Genomic DNA, 19,948 nt, shown 5'->3' on the forward strand with positions numbered 1-19,948 from the left:
GCCCCCCCACTCCGAAAGGAGGAGCCTTGGCGCGAGCTTAGCTCTGGCTGGAAAATTGGGCTCCGCAGTGCAGACGGGACGCGCTGATTTGCTGCTCCGGTGTTTCTGCCCTTCTGTGTTGTGTGTGGGAAAATAAAAATGGATGACATCAGAGTGGAAAAACAAAAACTCCAAAGCGGGGCCAGGGAAAAGGGGGCTAGTCACAAGTTTGGCTATTTCTAGACAAACACATAATGCAGTTCAGAAACATTTGTTTGGGTTGAAAAGAACGTTTAAAGTTTAATTGCTGCGTACTTTAAACGATTTCACACAAGCTACAGGATAAAATGCCATTTTTTTACAACTCCATTAAAATTGATTGGAGAGGCTTTACTTTTAATAAATCTAATTACTTAGGTGTGAGTAAAAACATATGAAATATTCGTGTTTAAAGTAATTCTAAATGAATATTTAAAAACAATCCGATTGAAAGGTATACAAGGTTATTTGGTTACAAGGTTATCGAAAAATGTTGTGTCAAGGAACGTCTTTAGCTCGTCATCGAAGTGGCAAAGATATAAAATAGATTAATTTACTTATTTGCGCAAAGGAATATGGAATATTTCATTATTTATCCTTTCGAATGTGTAGCTTCTGCAGATTATACGGTAATAAGATAAGTTTTAATATATTCTTTAGTTTTCATTTGTTTAATTTGGTAGGTTTTGCTGTGATCTATAAATTAGAACAGGTGAGTATTGAAAATGAAACGATTTCAGATTAGAAACCACATGTTAACTACTTTCCTTTAATTTTTTATCGGTGATTTATAAGGAGATAGGTCAAAGTGTTCACAAATATTGAGACATTTTCACGAATAACGTGCAACGACAAAAAAAAACTAATTTCAAGCATATCGTGTCCACATAATGACCCAAGCCAAAGAGTAATTGGCGTTTATTAAAATTTATTATCAAATGCTGCTCCCTTTCGGACCTGAATAAAGAAAAAGGGTTGCCAAGTAAAAGGTAAAAGATTCCCAGAGAAACATATTTGAGAAAGAAGTGTGTAAAAAACTGTACTTCTTGAGATACAAAAAAGGAATCCAATCATCTTTCTTCATTTTCTAGCCGGCGTGAAATGTTGGATTTCACTTTTTCTTACCTACAAATATTTTTTTCTTTTCTTTCCTTTTCTTTTCTTTACTTGCGCGCGAAATATGAAATGATACACCTCTTTTTTCTTAACAGCCGACCAATAAACCCAGCCAGGGTCGGGTTTGGGGTTGAAGGAAATGGGTTTAAAAATGTCATTAATTTAAATTTCTTAGGAGCCAGCGACGGCAGGCCGATCATTCCAAACGCGGGCAGTTCTCCGGGGGGAAAACGAAAGGATGGCAGGTCAAAAATATCCGGGCCCGAGGACACCCAAGGGGGTAGTTTGGTGCAGCACGCAGAGGCAGCGAAAATAAAAAAAAAAGGAAGAATCATCGCTTCGGTCACCTCCGGAGTCTTAGCGCGCTTTGTCCTTTGCGGAATTAAATCGAACCCCTGTTCAACCCCTTTTTTCCTCCGCGACATGCTCTAATGAAGTAACAACTAGCAATTTTAATGCAAATGAATTACCCCGGCCGGAAATTAATCTGCCGGAGTTAGTTAAAGTCTTATTGGGCTCATTTTTCTTTTTCTTCGTTCCGTTATGCGTGCTGGGCTCCGTAAATGGATTTTTCCTCGGAGATTTTCCTCTTTTTTGTGATCTATTTCTTCCTACCGTAGCATTCGTATTTCTTCCTGAGTTTTTCTCATGCATGTAATGTGTACAAAATTAGAAATAGATAGATAACGCAAAATAACATGTCTTTACATACCAAAAACTTCATTAATTAATATCATTCTAGATGAAAATCCCGCATAAAACCACATCCTAGTTTTGGAAGCATTCAACTGAATGAAAAAGATCAATCAAGAAGCCGGCGAGCATGGAAAGGGTAAAACGCTCAAACTATATAGAGAAGGAAAAGTTTCTTAAAAAATGGCTTGCCTCCTGTATTTTGCGGAGTGCATTCGATCGGGAGGAATTTTCCTTTATGCTGAAGAAAAGAAAAACAACATCGAAACCTTTAAACAGGCAAACAAACAAACAAACAAACAAACAAATACAACCAACCGGTTGCAAAACACAGCGAAACAATGCCAAACCCACAAGGCGGAAACTCCAAAAAAGCACTCAATCAAGCGGCAGCATCGGCATCGCTCGCTTTATGCTTGGAGTTATGCGAAACATGCTGGGCTTCGAGGCGGGAAAATGGTGAAAACTCATCGCATCGAGTAAGGAAAAAGTTTCTCCGGCACGTTTGTGTTTTGCTTGCTTGTGGTCGTTGGGGGAGGGAGGGGGAAAGCGGTCGGTGTGATGGTGGTGGAAGTTAACCTCTTCTCCCGTTAATCCTTTTCCAGTTTTCCATCCCCCCGGGGGTTTACAACCGTGTGTTGGACTCGCCTGCAGTTTCAGTTCTGGAAGTTCGGGCATAGCTTTGGAAAGTTTTCCAAGTAGCCCTTTAGGGGCGAGTGGAAATTCCCAGCCCTCCTGGGGGTTTCCCCTCATTCCCGCTGGCATGATAAGGTAACGATTTTCTAACAGCCATTTTTTCTCTCCCATTCACAGTGAATGAAAGGAAACGGAATAAAACTAAACCAACAACGGATTCAAACCGAGAGGCGAGTGTCTTTGTGTTGAGCGCACCGCGAGGAAACCGTAATGTTGCAGTGTTGTAGTGCTTCGCCGACGGAAACGAAACGATACCGGAGCAGTTTTCCAACGTCGAGAAGTCGAGAAAAAGGAATTGATTGAGGACGAGAAAAAGCCAAAATCGTACAATCACGACAATCGAGTAGACAAGTGGAAATGGCTGGCGGGGTAGCGCAACGGGGAGGAAGCAAAGGGAGAAGGTAAAACAATTCACCGCCACTTGAGTTTGCATTCAATGGCGCAATGGGGACGTATGCAAATGTTCTAAACGGTCGGGAAATGGGACGGAAAATAGCGTGAGCCTGAACCGGAACCACAAAACCCGGGAGCAAAAACAATGCCAGAAACGAAACAACGAACGAACGAACGAAGGGGAAAACTCACGGATGCATGTCCATTGCAAGCGGGGGAGAGGGAAATTGCCGTCAGAAACAACGAGTTCGATGGTTGGGAAAAACCGGCGCGGCATTGCATTGTCGTTGGATGCAGTTTTGGAATGGGATGCTTATTACCTTCCACTGTTTGCATCGCATGTTTATTCTATTGGCTCATGTGTTATGCTCCTGTGTCGCAAACACCATTACGTCCACGATATGCCACCGAGGGTGATCCAACTAATTTTTTCATAAAATCTAGGTCCACTTTAAGGAGAGACGAATGATCAAACTGTCGGAGGAATGGAAGATCGATAATTAAATGGTGAAAAACAGGTTGCAGGAAACATATAGTTTTTGTAAATGTGATATCAGCTTTTCCAACAAGCCACAAAATAACTTACGATGTTAGTAGAAGGATAAAAATATCCTTTAGTTAGTTATTTTATCTGCACCCTAAGTTCGGAGAAATATCATTGTAAAAATCGTTCGATCCTGTTTATATCTAACGAAAACATCACCAAAATGTAACAGCGATTGCAACATTGTCCGTCATAGTGTGATAACGGTTTGATTTGAACACCTATCACTAAGCCTTCTCACCTTTCACTACGCCATCTCACCTGTCACTAAGCCTTCTCACCTATCACTAAACCCTCTCACCTGTCACTAACCCCTCTCACTTGTCACCGCCACTCTGTCAAAGTGACTTCCTCTGAAACCATGTGCTTTTACTAACCTACAAAGCTACTAACTTCTCACGTAAGTTTTACGTTCTTTTAATGTCTATCACGGCATTTTTACTTGCCAGAAGGACATAATTGCCCCCTACCGTGTCCTGTTCATCAAATATTAAGGTATGTTACATAAATACCCCAAGATACCTACATGATTGAGTACACCTAACCTTCCTACACCTAATCCTCGCTCGATCCTTTTTCGGCATTCTAAGATGGTTCTGGCCCGCTCTTTGCGCCGATAGCACCTTTGCACCTCGCCGAACAGCGTGATCATGGCCAGCGCCAGCCCGACCAGCGTCCAGATGAACACCCCACCGAGGCTCTCCTCGCCCCAAAACCGGCAAACACATAGCCCACCTCGGTGAAGTTGCGATTGCGCAGAATCTCGTACTTGATCTCGGCCGAATCATGGATGAAGGCAAAGTCCGCATCGAGCCGCTCGTTTACCCGCCGAAAGCCGTCCGCCGCACTCGCCACCGGCTCCTTGATCGGATAGTCCCAGACGCGGTACTGCGCCGGATCGTTGCCGCTCGAGAGCATCAGATTGCGCCACATCTGGTACAGCACGTCCTCGACGTTCTTCATGTTGCGGAAGTATTCATGTGTGTCCGAGTTCTGCACGACCGTGTACTTGATGCGGTTCTGGCGCGACAGTTGCTCAAGGGGCTGGACCGGTGTTTGCATGCGCTCCACCGTGAGGAACGCGTCCAGGTTTACGGTAAACGTTGCAAGCATGAGCACCACGAACAGCCAGTAGGCAGCGACCAGAGTTCGCCCGGAGAGTGCCTTCGGAGCTTCATCACCACGCAGAATCTCGTACTTGATTTCGTCCGAATCGTGGATGAAGGCAAAGTCCGCATCGAGACGCTCGTGTACCCGACGGAAGCCGTCCGCCGCACTCGATGGCGGCGATAATGTTGATGTACTGCTCCTTGATCAGATAGTCCAAGAACTGCGCCTGATCGTTGCCGCTCGAGAACGTCAGATTGCGCCACATCTGGTATAGCACGTCCTCGGCGTTCTTCATGTTCCGGAAGTAGTCATGTCAAGGGACTGGATGAGGTCAACGCAAACCAGCAGCTTTCCTTCATCGTAAAGTTCCTGCGTGTGGGAAAGTCAGTGGAGTAATCGGAAACGAACACAGTGGAGGAGTTACAATATCTTTAGGGAACCTGATCTCTTACCTTCTTGCATTGTAGGGCGAGAACTTGTCCAGCAACCGATGCGAAAGCGAGCCCCAAAGCTACAGCCAGTGGTCCATACAAATAGACGTACTTGCTGATGCTTTACCGGTGATCATAAGATATCTATCCGGCCGATACCGATCGGTTTATGGCCAGCCGGAAAGTCCATGCAGATCAGTAGCTGGGATCCTTTGCACAACTTTGACCGCCCGGATCTGGACCACCTTCAAGCGGAGAGCGTCGTCAAAGAGAAACAACGGCAGCAACTCGTCCTTGGTTTGGTGCCCGTCACAAACGCTCCGCTGCGTGGCAAGCGAAACCGCCAGCCTCGTGACGTCGTCCGTGTGACTAAGTTTGCTGGACCTAAATGGTTACTTCAATCATCCTCGCCTCCTTCCGATCAACCTCCACTTCCTGAGTGCATGATGACAGACCGGTTGTTCTGTGACCTCTCCAATCTTCGATTTCCAGAGTGTGAACACCCCACCGAGGCTCTCCAGCGTGGTGCCCTCGCTGTCGTCCGTGTTCGGGCACTGGCCGTGCGCCGAGTTATTCCAGAATTTTGTCGTGAGCGACTCGAAGACGTGCTCCTGCAGCTCCAGTATGAAATAGCTCAGATCTTCCTGCAGATGGCTGTCCTGCTATCCCGTACGGTTGCTCGGCAAACACCTCGCCCACCTCGATGAAGTTGCAGTTGCCCAGAATCGCGTACTTGATCTCGGCCGAATCGTGGATTAAGGCAAAGTCCGCATCGAGCCGCTCGTTTACCCACCGGAAGCCGTCCGCCGCTTTCGCCACCGGCTCGGACGAATCGATGGCGGCGAGAATGTTGATGTACTGCTCATTGATCGGATAGTCCCAGACGCGGTACTGCGCCGGATCGTTGCGGCTCGAGAGCGTCAGATGGCGCCACATCTGGTACATCACGTCCTCGGCGTTCTTCATGTCGCGACGGTAGTCATGTGTGTCCGAGTTCTGCACGACCGTGTACTTGATGCGGTTCTGGCGCGACAGTTGCTCAAGGGACTGGACCGGTGTTTGCATGCGCTCCACCGTGAGAAACGCGGCCAGGTTTGCGGTAAACGTCGCGAGCATGAGCACCACGAACAGCCAGTAGGCAGCGACCAGAGTTCGCCCGGAGAGTGCCTTCGGAGCTTCACCACCACCTTGCGGGATGAACGAGGTCAACGCGAACCAGAAGTTTTCCTTCATCGTAAAGTTCCTGCGTGTGGGAAAGTCAGTGGAGTAATCGGAAACGAACACAGTGGAGGAGTTACAATATCTTAGGGAACCTGTTCTCTTACCTTCTTGCACTGTAGGGCGAGAACTTGTCCAGCAACCGATGCGAAAGCGAGCCCCAAAGCTACAGCCAGTGGCCCGTGCCATTGGTGACAAATAGGCGTACTTGCTGGTGCGTTGCCGGTGACCACAGGGTATCAATCTGGCCGATACCGATCGGTTTATGGCTGGCCGGAAAGTCCATGCAGATCAGCAGCTGGGATCCTTTTGATGGTCCACAAATTTGACCGCCCGGATCTGGACCACCTTCAAGCGGAGAGCGTCGTCAAAGAGAAACAACGGCAGCAACTCGTCCTTGGTGCCCGTCACAAACGCTCCGCTGCGTGGCAAGCGAAACCGCCAGCCTCGTGACGTCGTCCGTGTGACTAAGTTTGCTGGACCTAAATGGTTACTACAATCATCCTCGCCTCCTTCCGATCAACCTTCACTTCCTGAGTGCATGATGACAGACCGGTTGTTCTGTGACCTCTCCAATCTTCGATTTCCAGTGTGTGTGTAGTTCGAGGCATCATGGAACCGAGCCCTGTTGATGCCGTGCCTCTTCTCGCCAAAGGGGGCCAAAGATTCTTTAGGAAACTAGCTATTTTCCTTCGGAAATGTGTACCAGCAAACTTCCGGATTAGCTTGTGGCGCTACTCGTGTGTTAGTTTAGTGTAGACGACGCAAGATGTTGTCGGGAAAGGATACCAATGTTCTTTCGATCGCCGTCGTCCTCGAAACAGCCAAATTGACTGGTGAGTGCGACGTCGGTGAGGTAAACTACATCGAAAATCGGCACTGTTCAACAAATATTAAGGTACGTAAAAAAAATACCATTAAAGACATATATGATTGTGTACACCTAATCTTCTAACACTAATCCTTGTTCGATCTTCCTTTTTAGGCGGTCTAAGGTGGTTCGAATGCGAAAGCGAGCCCCACAACTACAGCCAGTGGTCCATACAAATAGACGTACTTGCTGATGTGTTGCCGGTGATCACAGGATATCAATCTGGCCGATACCGATCGGTTTATGGCTGGCCGGAAAGTCCATGCAGATCAGCAGCTGGGATCCTTTTGATGGTCCACAAATGTGACCGCCCGGATCTGGATCACCTTCAAGCGGAGAGCGTCGTCAATGAGAAACAACGGCAGCAACACGTCCTTGGTGCCCGTCACAAACGCTCCGCTGCGTGGCAAGCGAAACCGCCAGGCTCTTGACGTCGTCCGTGTGACAAAGTTCGCTGGATCCAAATAGTTACTTCAATCATCCTCGCCTCCTTCCGATCAACCTTCACTTCCTGAGTGCATGATGACAGACCGGTTGTTCTGTGACCTCTCCAATCTTCGATTTCCAGTGTGTGTGTAGTTCGAGGCATCATGGAACCGAGCCCTGTTGATGCCGTTCCTCTTCTCGGTCTTCAGGAGGCCAAAAATTCCTTAGAAAACTAGCTATTTTCCTTCGGAAATGTGTGCCAGCAAACTTCCGGATTAGCTTGTGGTGCTACGCGTGTGTTAGTTCAGTGTAGACGACGTAAGATTGTGTCGGGAAGGGATACCAATGTCCTATCGATCGCCGTCGTCCTCCAAACAGCCAAGGGTGACTTGCAAGTGCGACGTCGGTGAGGTAAAACACGTCAAACATCGGTACGGCGCGTGTGCAAACGTTTTACGTACGATTATTACCGCACGCGGTCAAAACCAATTGTTTTAGAATAATAAAGTTACTTGTCCTTACTGTACTCTTCGCGAAAGAAAAGAAAACAGCTATCAGCTTCGTTTGCATGTCGTTTCCTGTGAGTAAAGTGTAGTTTAAGTGTGTTGCGAGTAAATTAACGGGTTCCAATTGTATTTAGACATGTTCTATTGCGAATTTTAGTACTGTAAGAACTGCATTTTGTACGTGCGGACAAGAACATGCAGTTTTACTAGTTGTTTATAAACAAATGTTATCAAAACCGATTATATAGGCCATAAGAAGGCGAATCGCAAGACTGTAGAGGCTAAATGCAGTAGTTTTTGCACATTTTTGTATGTTTACACGCTCGTGATTGATTTGAAGAATAAATAAAGTCTTAAATAAGGTTATACTAAAGAATTTTAACCCTTTTTGTCGACTTATTATTGCGTATTATCCGAAAATATCTGTAAATCAACTTTAAATTATCCGAAAAGAGTTATTTTGATAAGTAAAACAACTTTTAGTAATCCGAAAATATTGCATTTTATGCAAAAAGATTTATTTAGGTAAGTTAAACAGTTTTTAATTATCCGAAAACAGTATAAAAAGCTTCTATTTATCCGAAAAGAATGAGTTAGGTAAGTTAAACTACTTTAAATCCATCACTTTTGGTAAAAAAATGGAAATTTGCATCCCCAAAAATCGGCCCAAAAGTACCAGTTTATGCTGAAAAATCGATAAAAATTTTGCTCCTGTTACCTCCTGAAAATCCTGCGCTCCTGTTAAAAAAGTTGAAATTTTCATCCTCAAAAACCGGCCCAAAAGTACCAGGCTAGGTCGAAAAATCGATAAAAATTTTGCTCCTGCTACCTCCTGAAAATCCTGCGCTCCTGTTACAAAAGTTGAATTTTCAGCTCGAAAATTGTCGGGCCCGCTCGGGTTTGGGCCCCAAAAACCGTCAAAAACCGGCTTTTTGGCCGAAAAGTAACAGGAGCGAAGGATTACCAGTTTCGTAGGAGGTAGCACAAAATTTAAACCGGTTCGGCCGAACCGGTTGGCGGGAAACAGGTGACAGTTGGCGGTTCGGCCGAAACGGTTGACCGGTTATCCGAAGCGGTTGACAGGTGACAGCTGTCAGCTGACAGTTGTCAATTGAACCGGAGAGACGGTTTTCGCGCTAAAAAATGCAATTTTGGACCAAAAAATCTGATTTTTTCAGGATTTTGTCGGAAAAAAAGCCTGAAATTTGTGGTAATATTTTAGTTTAATTAAAAGTTATTTAACTTACTTAAAAATAACTCTTTTAAAGGTGATCAAAAGTTGTTTTACTTACCAAAATAACTGTTTTCGGATAATTTAGAGTTGGTTTACAGATATTTTCGGATAATACGCAATAAAAAGTCGACAAAAAGGGTTAAAATTCTTTAGTATAACCTTATTTACGACTTTATTTATTCTTCAAATCAGAAACGAGCGTGTAAACATACAAAAATGTGGAATAACAACTGCATTTAGCCTCTATAACCTTGTAATTGGTCTTCTTATGGCCTATATAATCGGTTTTGATAACATTTGTTTATAAACAACTAGTAAAACTGCATGTTCTTGTCCGCACGTACAAAATGCAGTTCTTACAGTACTAAAATTCGCAATAGAACATGTCTAAATACAATTGGAACCCGTTAATTTACTCGCAACACACTTAAACTACACTTTACTCACAGGAAACGACATGCAAACGAAGCTGATAGCTGTTTTCTTTTCTTTCGCGAAGAGTACAGTAAGGACAAGTAACTTTATTATTCTAAAACAATTGGTTTTGACCGCGTGCGGTAATAATCGTACGTAAAACGGCTGCACACGCGCCGTACCGATGTTTGACGTGTTTTACCTCACCGACGTCGCACTTGCAAGTCACCCTTGGCTGTTTGGAGGACGACGGCGATCGATAGGACATTGGTATCCCTTCCCGACACAATCTTACGTCGTCTACACTGAACTAACACACGCGTAGCACCACAAGCTAATCCGGAAGTTTGCTGGCACACATTTCGGAAGGAAAATAGCTTGTTTCCTAAGGAATCTTTGGCCCCCTTTGGCGAGAAGAGGCGCGGGATCAACGGGGCTCTGTTCCATTAAGCCTCGAACTACACACACACACTGGAAATCGAAGATTGGAGAGGCCACAGAACCACCGGTCTGTCATCATGCACTCAGGAAGTGAAGGTTGATCGGAAGGAGGCGAGGATGATTGAAGTAACCATTTACCGGGCACCAAGGACGTGTTGCTGCCGTTGTTTCTCATTGACGACGCTCTCCGCTCGTAGGTGGTCCAGATCCGGGCGGTCAAATTTGTGACCCATCGCTGTTTTCTTTTCTTTCGCGAAGAGTAAAGCTAGGACAAGTAACTTTATTATTCTAAATTGGTTTGACCGCGCGTGGTAATAATCGTACGTAAAACGTCTGCACACGCGCCGTACCGATGTTTGACGTGTTTTACCTCACCGACGTCGCACTCGCAAGTCACCCTTGGCTGTTTGGAGGACAACGGCGATCGAAAGGACATTGGTATCCCTTCCCGACAACATCTTACGTCGTCTACACTGAACTAACACACGCGTAGCACCACAAGCTAATCCGGAAGTTTGCTGGCACACATTTCCGAAGGAAAATAGCTAGTTTTCTAAGGAATCTTTGGCCTCTTGACGACCGAGAAGAGGCACGGCATCAACGGGGCTCGGTTCCATGATGCCTCGTACTACACACACACTGGAAATCGAAGATTGGAGAGGTCACAGAACAACCGGTCTGTCATCATGCACTCAGGAAGTGAAGGTTGATCGGAAGGAGGCGAGGATGATTGAAGTAACTATTTGGATCCAGCGAACTTTGTCACACGGACGACGTCAAGAGCCTGGCGGTTTCGCTTGCCACGCAGCGGAGCGTTTGTGACGGGCACCAAGGACGAGTTGCTGCCGTTGTTTCTCTTTGACGACGCTCTCCGCTTGAAGGTGGTCCAGATCCGGGCGGTCAAATTTGTGGACCATCAAAAGGATCCCAGCTGCTGATCTGCATGGACTTTCCGGCCAGCCATAAACCGATCGGTATCGGCCAGATTGATACCCTGTGGTCACCGGCAACGCACCAGCAAGTACGCCTATTTGTCACCAATGGCACGGGCCACTGGCTGTAGCTTTGGGGCTCGCTTTCGCATCGGTTGCTGGACAAGTTCTCGCCCTACAGTGCAAGAAACAACAAGGCTGCCTATCCGTACGAGTGTCGGTAAGAGATCAGGTTCCAAAAGATATTGTAACTCCTCCACTGTGTTCGTTTCCGTTTACTCCACTGACTTTCCCACACGCAGGAATTTTACGATGAAGGAAAGCTGCTGGTTCGCGTTGACCTCGTCCAGTCCCTTGACATGACTACTTCCGGAACATGAAGAACGCCGAGGACGTGCTGTACCAGATATGGCGCAATCTGACGCTCTCGAGCCGCAACAAACCGGCGCAGTTCTGGGACTATCTGATCAAGGAGCAGTACATCAACATTCTCGCCGACATCGAGCCGGCCGAGCCAGTAGCGAGTGCGGCGGACGGCTTCCGGCGAGTGAACGAGCGTCTCGATGCGGACTTTGCCTTCATCCACGATTCGGCCGAGATCAAGTACGCGATTGCGCAACTGCAACTTCACCGAGGTGGGCGAGGTGTTTGCCGAGCAACCGTACGGGATAGCAGGGCAGCCATCTGCAGGAAGATCTGAGCTATTTCATACTGGAGCTGCAGGAGCACGTCTTCGAGTCGCTCACGACAAAATTCTGGAATAACTCGGCGCACGGCCAGTGCCCGAGCACGGACGACAGCGAGGGCACCACTCTGGAGAGCCTCGGTGGGGTGTTCACACTCTGGAAACCGAAGATTGGAGAGGTCACAGAACAACCGGTCTGTCATCATGCAGTCAGGAAGTGGTGGTTGATCGGAAGGAGGCGAGGATGATTGAAGTAACTATTTGGATCCAGCGAACTTTGTCACACGGACGACGTCAAGAGCCTGGCGGTTTCGCTTGCCACGCAGCGGAGCGTTTGTGACGGGCACCAAGGACGTGTTGCTGCCGTTGTTTCTCATTGACGACGCTCTCCGCTTGAAGGTGATCCAGATCCGGGCGGTCACATTTGTGGACCATCAAAAGGATCCCAGCTGCTGATCTGCATGGACTTTCCGGCCAGCCATAAACCGATCGGTATCGGCCAGATTGATATCCTGTGATCACCGGCAACACATCAGCAAGTACGTCTATTTGTATGGACCACTGGCTGTAGTTGTGGGGCTCGCTTTCGCATTCGAACCACCTTAGACCGCCTAAAAAGGAAGATCGAACAAGGATTAGTGTTAGAAGATTAGGTGTACACAATCATATATGTCTTTAATGGTATTTTTTTTACGTACCTTAATATTTGTTGAACAGTGCCGATTTTCGATGTAGTTTACCTCACCGACGTCGCACTCACCAGTCAATTTGGCTGTTTCGAGGACGACGGCGATCGAAAGAACATTGGTATCCTTTCCCGACAACATCTTGCGTCGTCTACACTAAACTAACACACGAGTAGCGCCACAAGCTAATCCGGAAGTTTGCTGGTACACATTTCCGAAGGAAAATAGCTAGTTTCCTAAAGAATCTTTGGCCCCCTTTGGCGAGAAGAGGCACGGCATCAACAGGGCTCGGTTCCATGATGCCTCGAACTACACACACACTGGAAATCGAAGATTGGAGAGGTCACAGAACAACCGGTCTGTCATCATGCACTCAGGAAGTGAAGGTTGATCGGAAGGAGGCGAGGATGATTGTAGTAACCATTTAGGTCCAGCAAACTTAGTCACACGGACGACGTCACGAGGCTGGCGGTTTCGCTTGCCACGCAGCGGAGCGTTTGTGACGGGCACCAAGGACGTGTTGCTGCCGTTGTTTCTCAATGACGACGCTCTCCGCTTGAAGGTGGTCCAGATCCGGGCGGTCAAATTTGTAGCCCATTGCGAAGGATCCCAGCTGCTGATCTGCATGGACTTTCCGGCCAGCCATAAACCGATCGGTATCGGCCAGATTGATACCCTGTGGTCACCGGCAACGCACCAGCAAGTACGCCTATTTGTCACCAATGGCACGGGCCACTGGCTGTAGCTTTGGGGCTCGCTTTCGCATCGGTTGCTGGATAAGTTCTCGCCCTACAGTGCAAGAAGGTAAGAGATCAGGTTCCCTAAAGATATTGTAACTCCTCCACTGTGTTCGTTTCCGATTACTCCACTGACTTTCCCACACGCAGGAACTTTACGATGAAGGAAAGCTGCTGGTTTGCGTTGACCTCATCCAGTCCCTTGACATGACTACTTCCGGAACATGAAGAACGCCGAGGACGTGCTATACCAGATGTGGCGCAATCTGACGTTCTCGAGCGGCAACGATCAGGCGCAGGTCGGGCGCAGGCGTGGGACTATCTGATCAAGGAGCAGTACATCAACATTATCGCCGCCATCGAGTGCGGCGGACGGCGTCCGGCGAGTAAACGAGCGTCTCGATGCGGACTTTGCCTTCATCCACGATTCGGCTGAGATCAAGTACGAGATTCTGCGTGGTGATGAAGCTCCGAAGGCACTCTCCGGGCGAACTCTGGTCGCTGCCTACTGGCTGTTCGTGGTGCTCATGCTCGCGACGTTTACTGTAAACCTGGACGCGTTCCTCACGGTGGAGCGCATGCAAACACCGGTCCAGTCCCTTGAGCTACTGTCGCGCCAGAACCGCATTAAGTACACGGTCGTGCAGAACTCGGACACACATGATTACTTACGCAACATGAAGAACGACGAGGACGTGCTGTACCAGATGTGGCGCAATCTGATGCTCTCGAGCGTCAACGATCAGGCGCAGTACCGCGTCTGGGACTATGCGATCAAGGAGCCGGTGGCGAGTGCGGCGGACGGCTTTCGGCGGGTAAACGAGCGGCTCGATGCGGACTTTGCCTTCATCCATGATTCGGCCGAGATCAAGTACGAGATTCTGCGCAATCGCAACTTCACCGAGGTGGGCTATGTGTTTGCCGGTTTTGGGGCGAGGAGAGCCTCGGTGGGGTGTTCATCTGGACGCTGGTCGGGCTGGCGCTGGCCATGATCACGCTGTTCGGCGAGGTGCAAAGGTGCTATCGGCGCAAAGAGCGGGCCAGAACCATCTTAGAATGCCGAAAAAGGAAGATCGAGCGAGGATTAGGTGTAGGAAGGTTAGGTGTACTCAATCATGTAGGTATCTTGGGGTATTTTTGTAACATACCTTAATATTTGATGAACAGGACACGGTAGGGGGCAATTATGTCCTTCTGGCAAGTAAAAATGCCGTGATAGACATTAAATGAACGTAAAACTTACGTGAGAATTTAGTAGCTTTGTAGGTTAGTAAAAGCACATGGTTTCAGAGGAAGTCACTTTGACAGAGTGGCGGTGACAGGTGAGTGGGCTTAGTGACAGATGAGAGGGCTTAGTGACAGGTGAGATGGCGTAGTGAGAGGTGAGAAGGCTTGGTGACAGGTGAGAAGGCTTAGTGATAGGTGTTCAAATCAAACCGTTATCACACTATGACGGACAATGTTGCAATCGCTGTTACATTTTGGTGATGTTTTCGTTAGATATAAACAGGATCGAACGATATTATAATATTATAACGATATAAACGATTGAGGATTATTTTACAATAATATTTCTCCAAAGCATCTCATTAAATATACCCCAACTTAGGGTGTAGATTAAATTCGGCATGTGTGACAAGCGTGCAGCGTTCACCAAGCAAGGGTAAAGCTAATACAAGTAGAATTCGTGCATTGCCAAACCCTTTAAACCAGCGATCCTTGATTCACTGCTCCAATGCGTTAGGCGCGCTACGCGCAACCTACCAACCGTTATTACTCGAGATTATACGCACCGACGATCGGGACCAAGTCCTCCGATTCGGTTGCCTTTGATGTGTGTTGAAAGTGAGGAGGGTCGGGAAAATTAGCTCAAGAGCTGCTGCCAGCAAGCGATTACCGACCGAGGCGGTTTGTGCCGGGGTTGAATCAAGCGTTTATCAAATTATATACCTTTGCCGGATGCCCATTCTTGCCCAAAGTGAAACCACGGTGGTCTTCGTGTGTGTGTGTGCATGTGGATATGTGACTAGTGGACGGTAAGTCAACTAGTTAGTTAAACAGAACTCCATTTAACGCTAATCGAGCGTGAAGCTTTCATTTTCCTAACCTTACCTTACCGTCTTTTGGGAGTCAGCCGATCGGAAAATGGCTGGAGAAAGGGCAGTGGGGTAGAGGGTGGACCGGTGCATCGGCTTTCAGATGCAGTTAGGTGCATCGGTGCATCGCGTGTCCATGCAGGGCCGTTTTGTGTGTAGAAAGCGTTCCTTACGCCGTATTGCTTCGTTTACGTGCAATCTAACGAGCAAACGCCAGCACAGGACACAACACCTGTCCGATGCACTGCATATCGTGCCATGCATGTGTATGTGTGTGTGTGTGTGTGTGTTTGTGTGCGTGCCTTTACGTAGAAGGTGAAGGATATGCAGCCTTGCAGGCTTTTCGCCTTTCCAGAGTTGGGTTTGCGTTTGCTGTAAAGATTGCAAGGATCAAGACCTGATGGCAGATTAGATGCAACGAGGCCTGTACCCCAGACTCCTCCCCCTCCCTCCTCTAAACTCCTCCCTCTCTTCTCTTCCTCTTCTCACCCTTGCACAGGACCCTCTGATCATCGGCACGTAAGTAATTCAATAATATCAAAGCACAATCTCCAGGCCGGAGGACGCCGGATTCGGTTGCCTGCGCTTGCGAGTTTCCTTTAATCCGGCCTCTAGAGCCACCACACACACACACACATACGTCCCTACACTCGATGGTACTCAGCTCGTAATGAGTTTGAAGTTGTAACGTACCCTGACGTCAACAAACGGCCAACGAGGACGGGAAAGATGATGCTGATGACGGCGACGGTCGAGTTCCGTGCGTTTCCGGGAAAACGGAGCTTAATGGAGTGAAAACACCTTCCTCCACCGCTCGGGACGGGGCCCAGCGAGCGAGCAAAAAAAACAACATCAAACACACACCCATACACAGGCACAAAACACTGATGAGCAACACATGCGGTGGTTGCAGGATGTCATGCAGATACATTTTCACTCGCCCATTCATTCGCCTGCCACCAGCAGAGTAGCCTTGCCTAATGAAACACACACACACACACACACATACACAGAGAGGGGAAAACAGAAACAGTGGTGGAAAACAGTGCACCCTTCCTGTGGAGGGAAGGCTCTCTCACCCCTCTCGAGCTCGAGCACGGAAAAGCCCGTTCGGAAAACGCCTCACGTTGCACGGATTGATGTACGTACCGAGCACAAGGGTGACACATGCACACACACACACGTCCATTTGGTGGCCAAAACAATCGCATCCTTTACTCATCAACAGCAAACGCTACTGGATGCAAAGGAAAAAGGTGCTTCTTCCACATTGTACAGTGAAGGTAACAATAGTAGCAACTAGCTAGTGCTTTCAAATGCTGGTTTTCAAACTCTTTTATCGATTACTTAAAACTTGAACACGCAAGTTATAATAAAATTGTACATGCGAAAGTGGAAGGGATTTAAGATAAAATTCAAACCTTAAGCATTAACTCCATAAAAGCAAGATTCATGCATTACGCCCTGTAAATTTCGTTGGTTTGTTGATGTTCTGCTCATCTTAATCGCGGTACGTGTGCGTGTTTCTATGTGCATGGTTGTGTCATAAGGGGAGTGTGCGGATGGTGGTGGCGGGAGGTGAAATAAACATGCCGTTTAGATAATGATTTAATCGATTGAATTTCAAATTAATGATCAGTCTCCGAGGGGGTTGGCCCATTAGGCGAGGGTAAGAGGAATGGTTCACGGGGAAGGAGAGCTGTGTCGCTCGGTTCAGCAATGCAAATGGGGAGAAAAAACGCACTGAGGAAAATGTAAACATCAACGAAAAACAAGATAAGATATGTAAAAAAGGCAGTGGAAAGGGAAAAACCGAAATATCTTTTGCTTTCTCCGCCTGCCTTAACGACGTGACGCCGTTGATGGTAAAATATGCTAATGTGATAATCAATAAATAATCAGCGGTCGGGAGTGGAAAACTCGGTAAGGAAAAAAGAAAACGGGAGAGAAGGTAGCGAGCGAATACAAAAAAAAAACAACATGAACATGCCTGGAGTGCGTTAGCGTGTGGATTACAATGTTGTTTGTGTGTCTCTGACTCGAGGAGGAGAAAATAAAAAATAAGTCCACCGCTCCCGGACCGGTGAGGAAAACCAGGCGGAAAATCGTGTGGCTTGAGCTCCGATCAACCGGAACACCGTTTCGTCATCCGCGACCCCGCGACAGCATCCCGGATTGACACTTACCAGAGCGTTTTTTCTCGATTCACCGACGGAAAGCAATGAAAAATCGAACGGCGGTGGGAGGCGCGGGTGGAAAGCGAACGAAAATAACCAGCAAGGACATTAGAAGGGAAGAAAAAAGAAGATGAACAAATAACGTACCAAGCAAATATCCGCCCGGTGTTTGGACAAAACGGGAAGGTGGGGAAAACTTGAAGGGAAGCGTGGAGGGGTAGGAGGGGGGGGGGGGGAGGGAGGGGGGACATTACCGCAACGCGCCATTAACGCCGGTAAACGTTCTGCTCCCTGTCTCCGGGGGTTGTATCTCTCTCTTATCGGCCGACCATTAAACGAGAGAAGACGAAATAAAAAGGAGGAAAACTGTAAACCGTGAAGGAAAAGCCAAACACATAATTTCCTTTCGCGATTTTTCCCATATCGACACTTCATCATTGACGATTCCCGGCCGCCCGGTTCGCTCTTTATGAGTATGCTGTTTTCTTTTTAAGCAGTTTTCCACTCGCGTCGTTTTTATCTCTGGTTCGTGTTTTCGTTTTCCTCTGTTGCTATCCTTTTATGGAAAAATTTACCACATTTACCCCGAAGGAAAACCGGTTCGTGCCGTGTGCAGCAAACCAGGCGGAGGAAAAACACTGGGAAAAAAGCGTACGACAAACACACCTACACACATACTAATTTCCTTTGGCACCCAGCCGTAATATCATCTATTTCCTGTCCCTCGGGTCCTTGGTTTTTCCGCGAGGTTTTTTGCGCCTTTCTGTTTGGTCCCACGACACCTCTTCCCGAAACCATTAATGATTGCACCACCGTGGATGATATTTTCCGAGCAAATCGGACGGAACAGTCGAACGGCCGTTTCGTATAGATGGCCATTTTCCGAACCTTTCCGGGGCGCGCGTTTCGGAAAGGTGGGAAAGTGGAAAATTCTAAACCGGCGAAGAGAAGAGTATTTTCCGGATGGGGTGGGCAAGATAAATAAAATGTCACCGGGGGCCGTCCATCGCTTTCCCTTTTCCTTTTCCCTTTTGGCCTGACAATGAAAATTAGTAATAATTTTCCATCACGATAGGAAACAAATCAAAGGCTGGAAAAGGCAATCCCGGTTCTTCGGTTGTTTTGCTGCCGATTTCTCCACTTTCCCGGAGCCTCCTTTTCTCCATCCTGTACTCACACAATTAATCGGTAGGATTTAACGAAACGCACCCGGGAAAGCGATTTATATTCATATGCTCAGCAGCAGCTCCCTGTTTTCCTTTCGTTTTTCGTCCGAAAGCAACCGTACCCCGAACCCCTTTTCTTGTTCACCTTATCCCTTTTCTTCGGGCTGGCATGCTTTGCTCACCGTGAAAATTACCGTTTTTTTGGTGTTGTTGTTTGTTTGTCTTCTCATCCGGTCGCATATCCATCTCAGGGCGGACTTTACTTTTCTACCACTTGGTTGTTTTTCAACTATCTTCGTTTCGTAAGCTTAATTTATTGCACTCTCGGTCGCTCCGATCCGTCGATCCGGGATGGAGTTTTCCCCCGTCGGAAAAGGGTTGGGACGATATGATGGAATAAAATTAAATGAAATGAAACGAACGTGATTCGGTGCGCGGCTATCATTACAACCCTTTTCCATTTTTCATTTAAAAAAACCACCTCGTTAAGGGTCGAACGGTCGGGAAATCGGGAAGGAAAATTGGGTTTTGTTTTGCTCCGTTCGCTACTTTTGAATTATGAAATTATGATACTGCATTTTATTTTCGCGAAACCATATCAAAAACCGAATGCAGCGAGAAAAGATAAACCCTTCGATGGCTAGCACGAATTTTCTGAAACTTTTCGTATTTGTTACGCTATTTGCATCCATTGAATGAATTCTTCAGTCGATGTTGAATAGTTTTGACAGAAAAATCCATCGATTTTCATACAAAATGTATGACGTAAACGCATCTGTATAGAGTTTTCCACTCGTAAACATTAGGGTTAACGCTTTCCATCTTAAATGAATGCCCCTTGTCACCACGATATGGCAGGGGAAGGGGCGAATGACGTCGGAAAAATCTTCCCTTACGCGTGAAAAACCGGTAAACGGGTTATGGCCTGGTGGTGGTGGCGGCGGCGGAAAAACCGGGGTTATGAAAAAGCGATTCGGAATCGCGCACGCCGTAATTAGAGGGTAGGTGGGTGGGAATGTGTGCGGTGTCGGTTTCCACGGAGCCGTGTGGGAGGGAGGGGAGAAAGGAAAAATCCTTCCACGGCGCGAAACTAATCGCGGTGGCCCGAGAACTAATTTGCATTGCTAATAATAATGCCTACCCCGCTGACCCTCCCCGCCTACCACGACCTCTTTCCCGCCCGCCCACCGGAAAATCTCACCTTCCACCATCACACCGTCGGCATGCTTTCCATCGCTTCGAGCGAATAAACGCCTTTCGCTGGGTGGAAAATGAACACCTTCACCTCGGTCTGGTTTAGGAAAAGACGGTTCAAGGAAGCATATTTGCCGAACCGTCGTAAGATGTAAATCTTAGAA

The 19,948-nt window shown here is 47.4% G+C and overlaps 2 pseudogenes; one reads left to right on the top strand and one right to left on the bottom strand.

Moving 5' to 3' along the window:
• The window catches only part of LOC131290433 (ionotropic receptor 25a-like), a 34,299-nt pseudogene extending 27,794 nt beyond the window's left edge, over positions 1-6,505 (bottom strand).
• A 4,549-nt stretch (positions 6,506-11,054) lies between these two features.
• On the top strand, positions 11,055-15,770 carry LOC131290434 (ionotropic receptor 25a-like; annotated as a pseudogene).
• The last annotated feature ends 4,178 nt before the right edge of the window (positions 15,771-19,948 follow it).

Source organism: Anopheles ziemanni, chromosome X (assembly GCF_943734765.1).
Source record: "Anopheles ziemanni chromosome X, idAnoZiCoDA_A2_x.2, whole genome shotgun sequence".
In the NCBI taxonomy this organism is placed as follows: Eukaryota; Metazoa; Arthropoda; class Insecta; order Diptera; family Culicidae; genus Anopheles; species Anopheles ziemanni.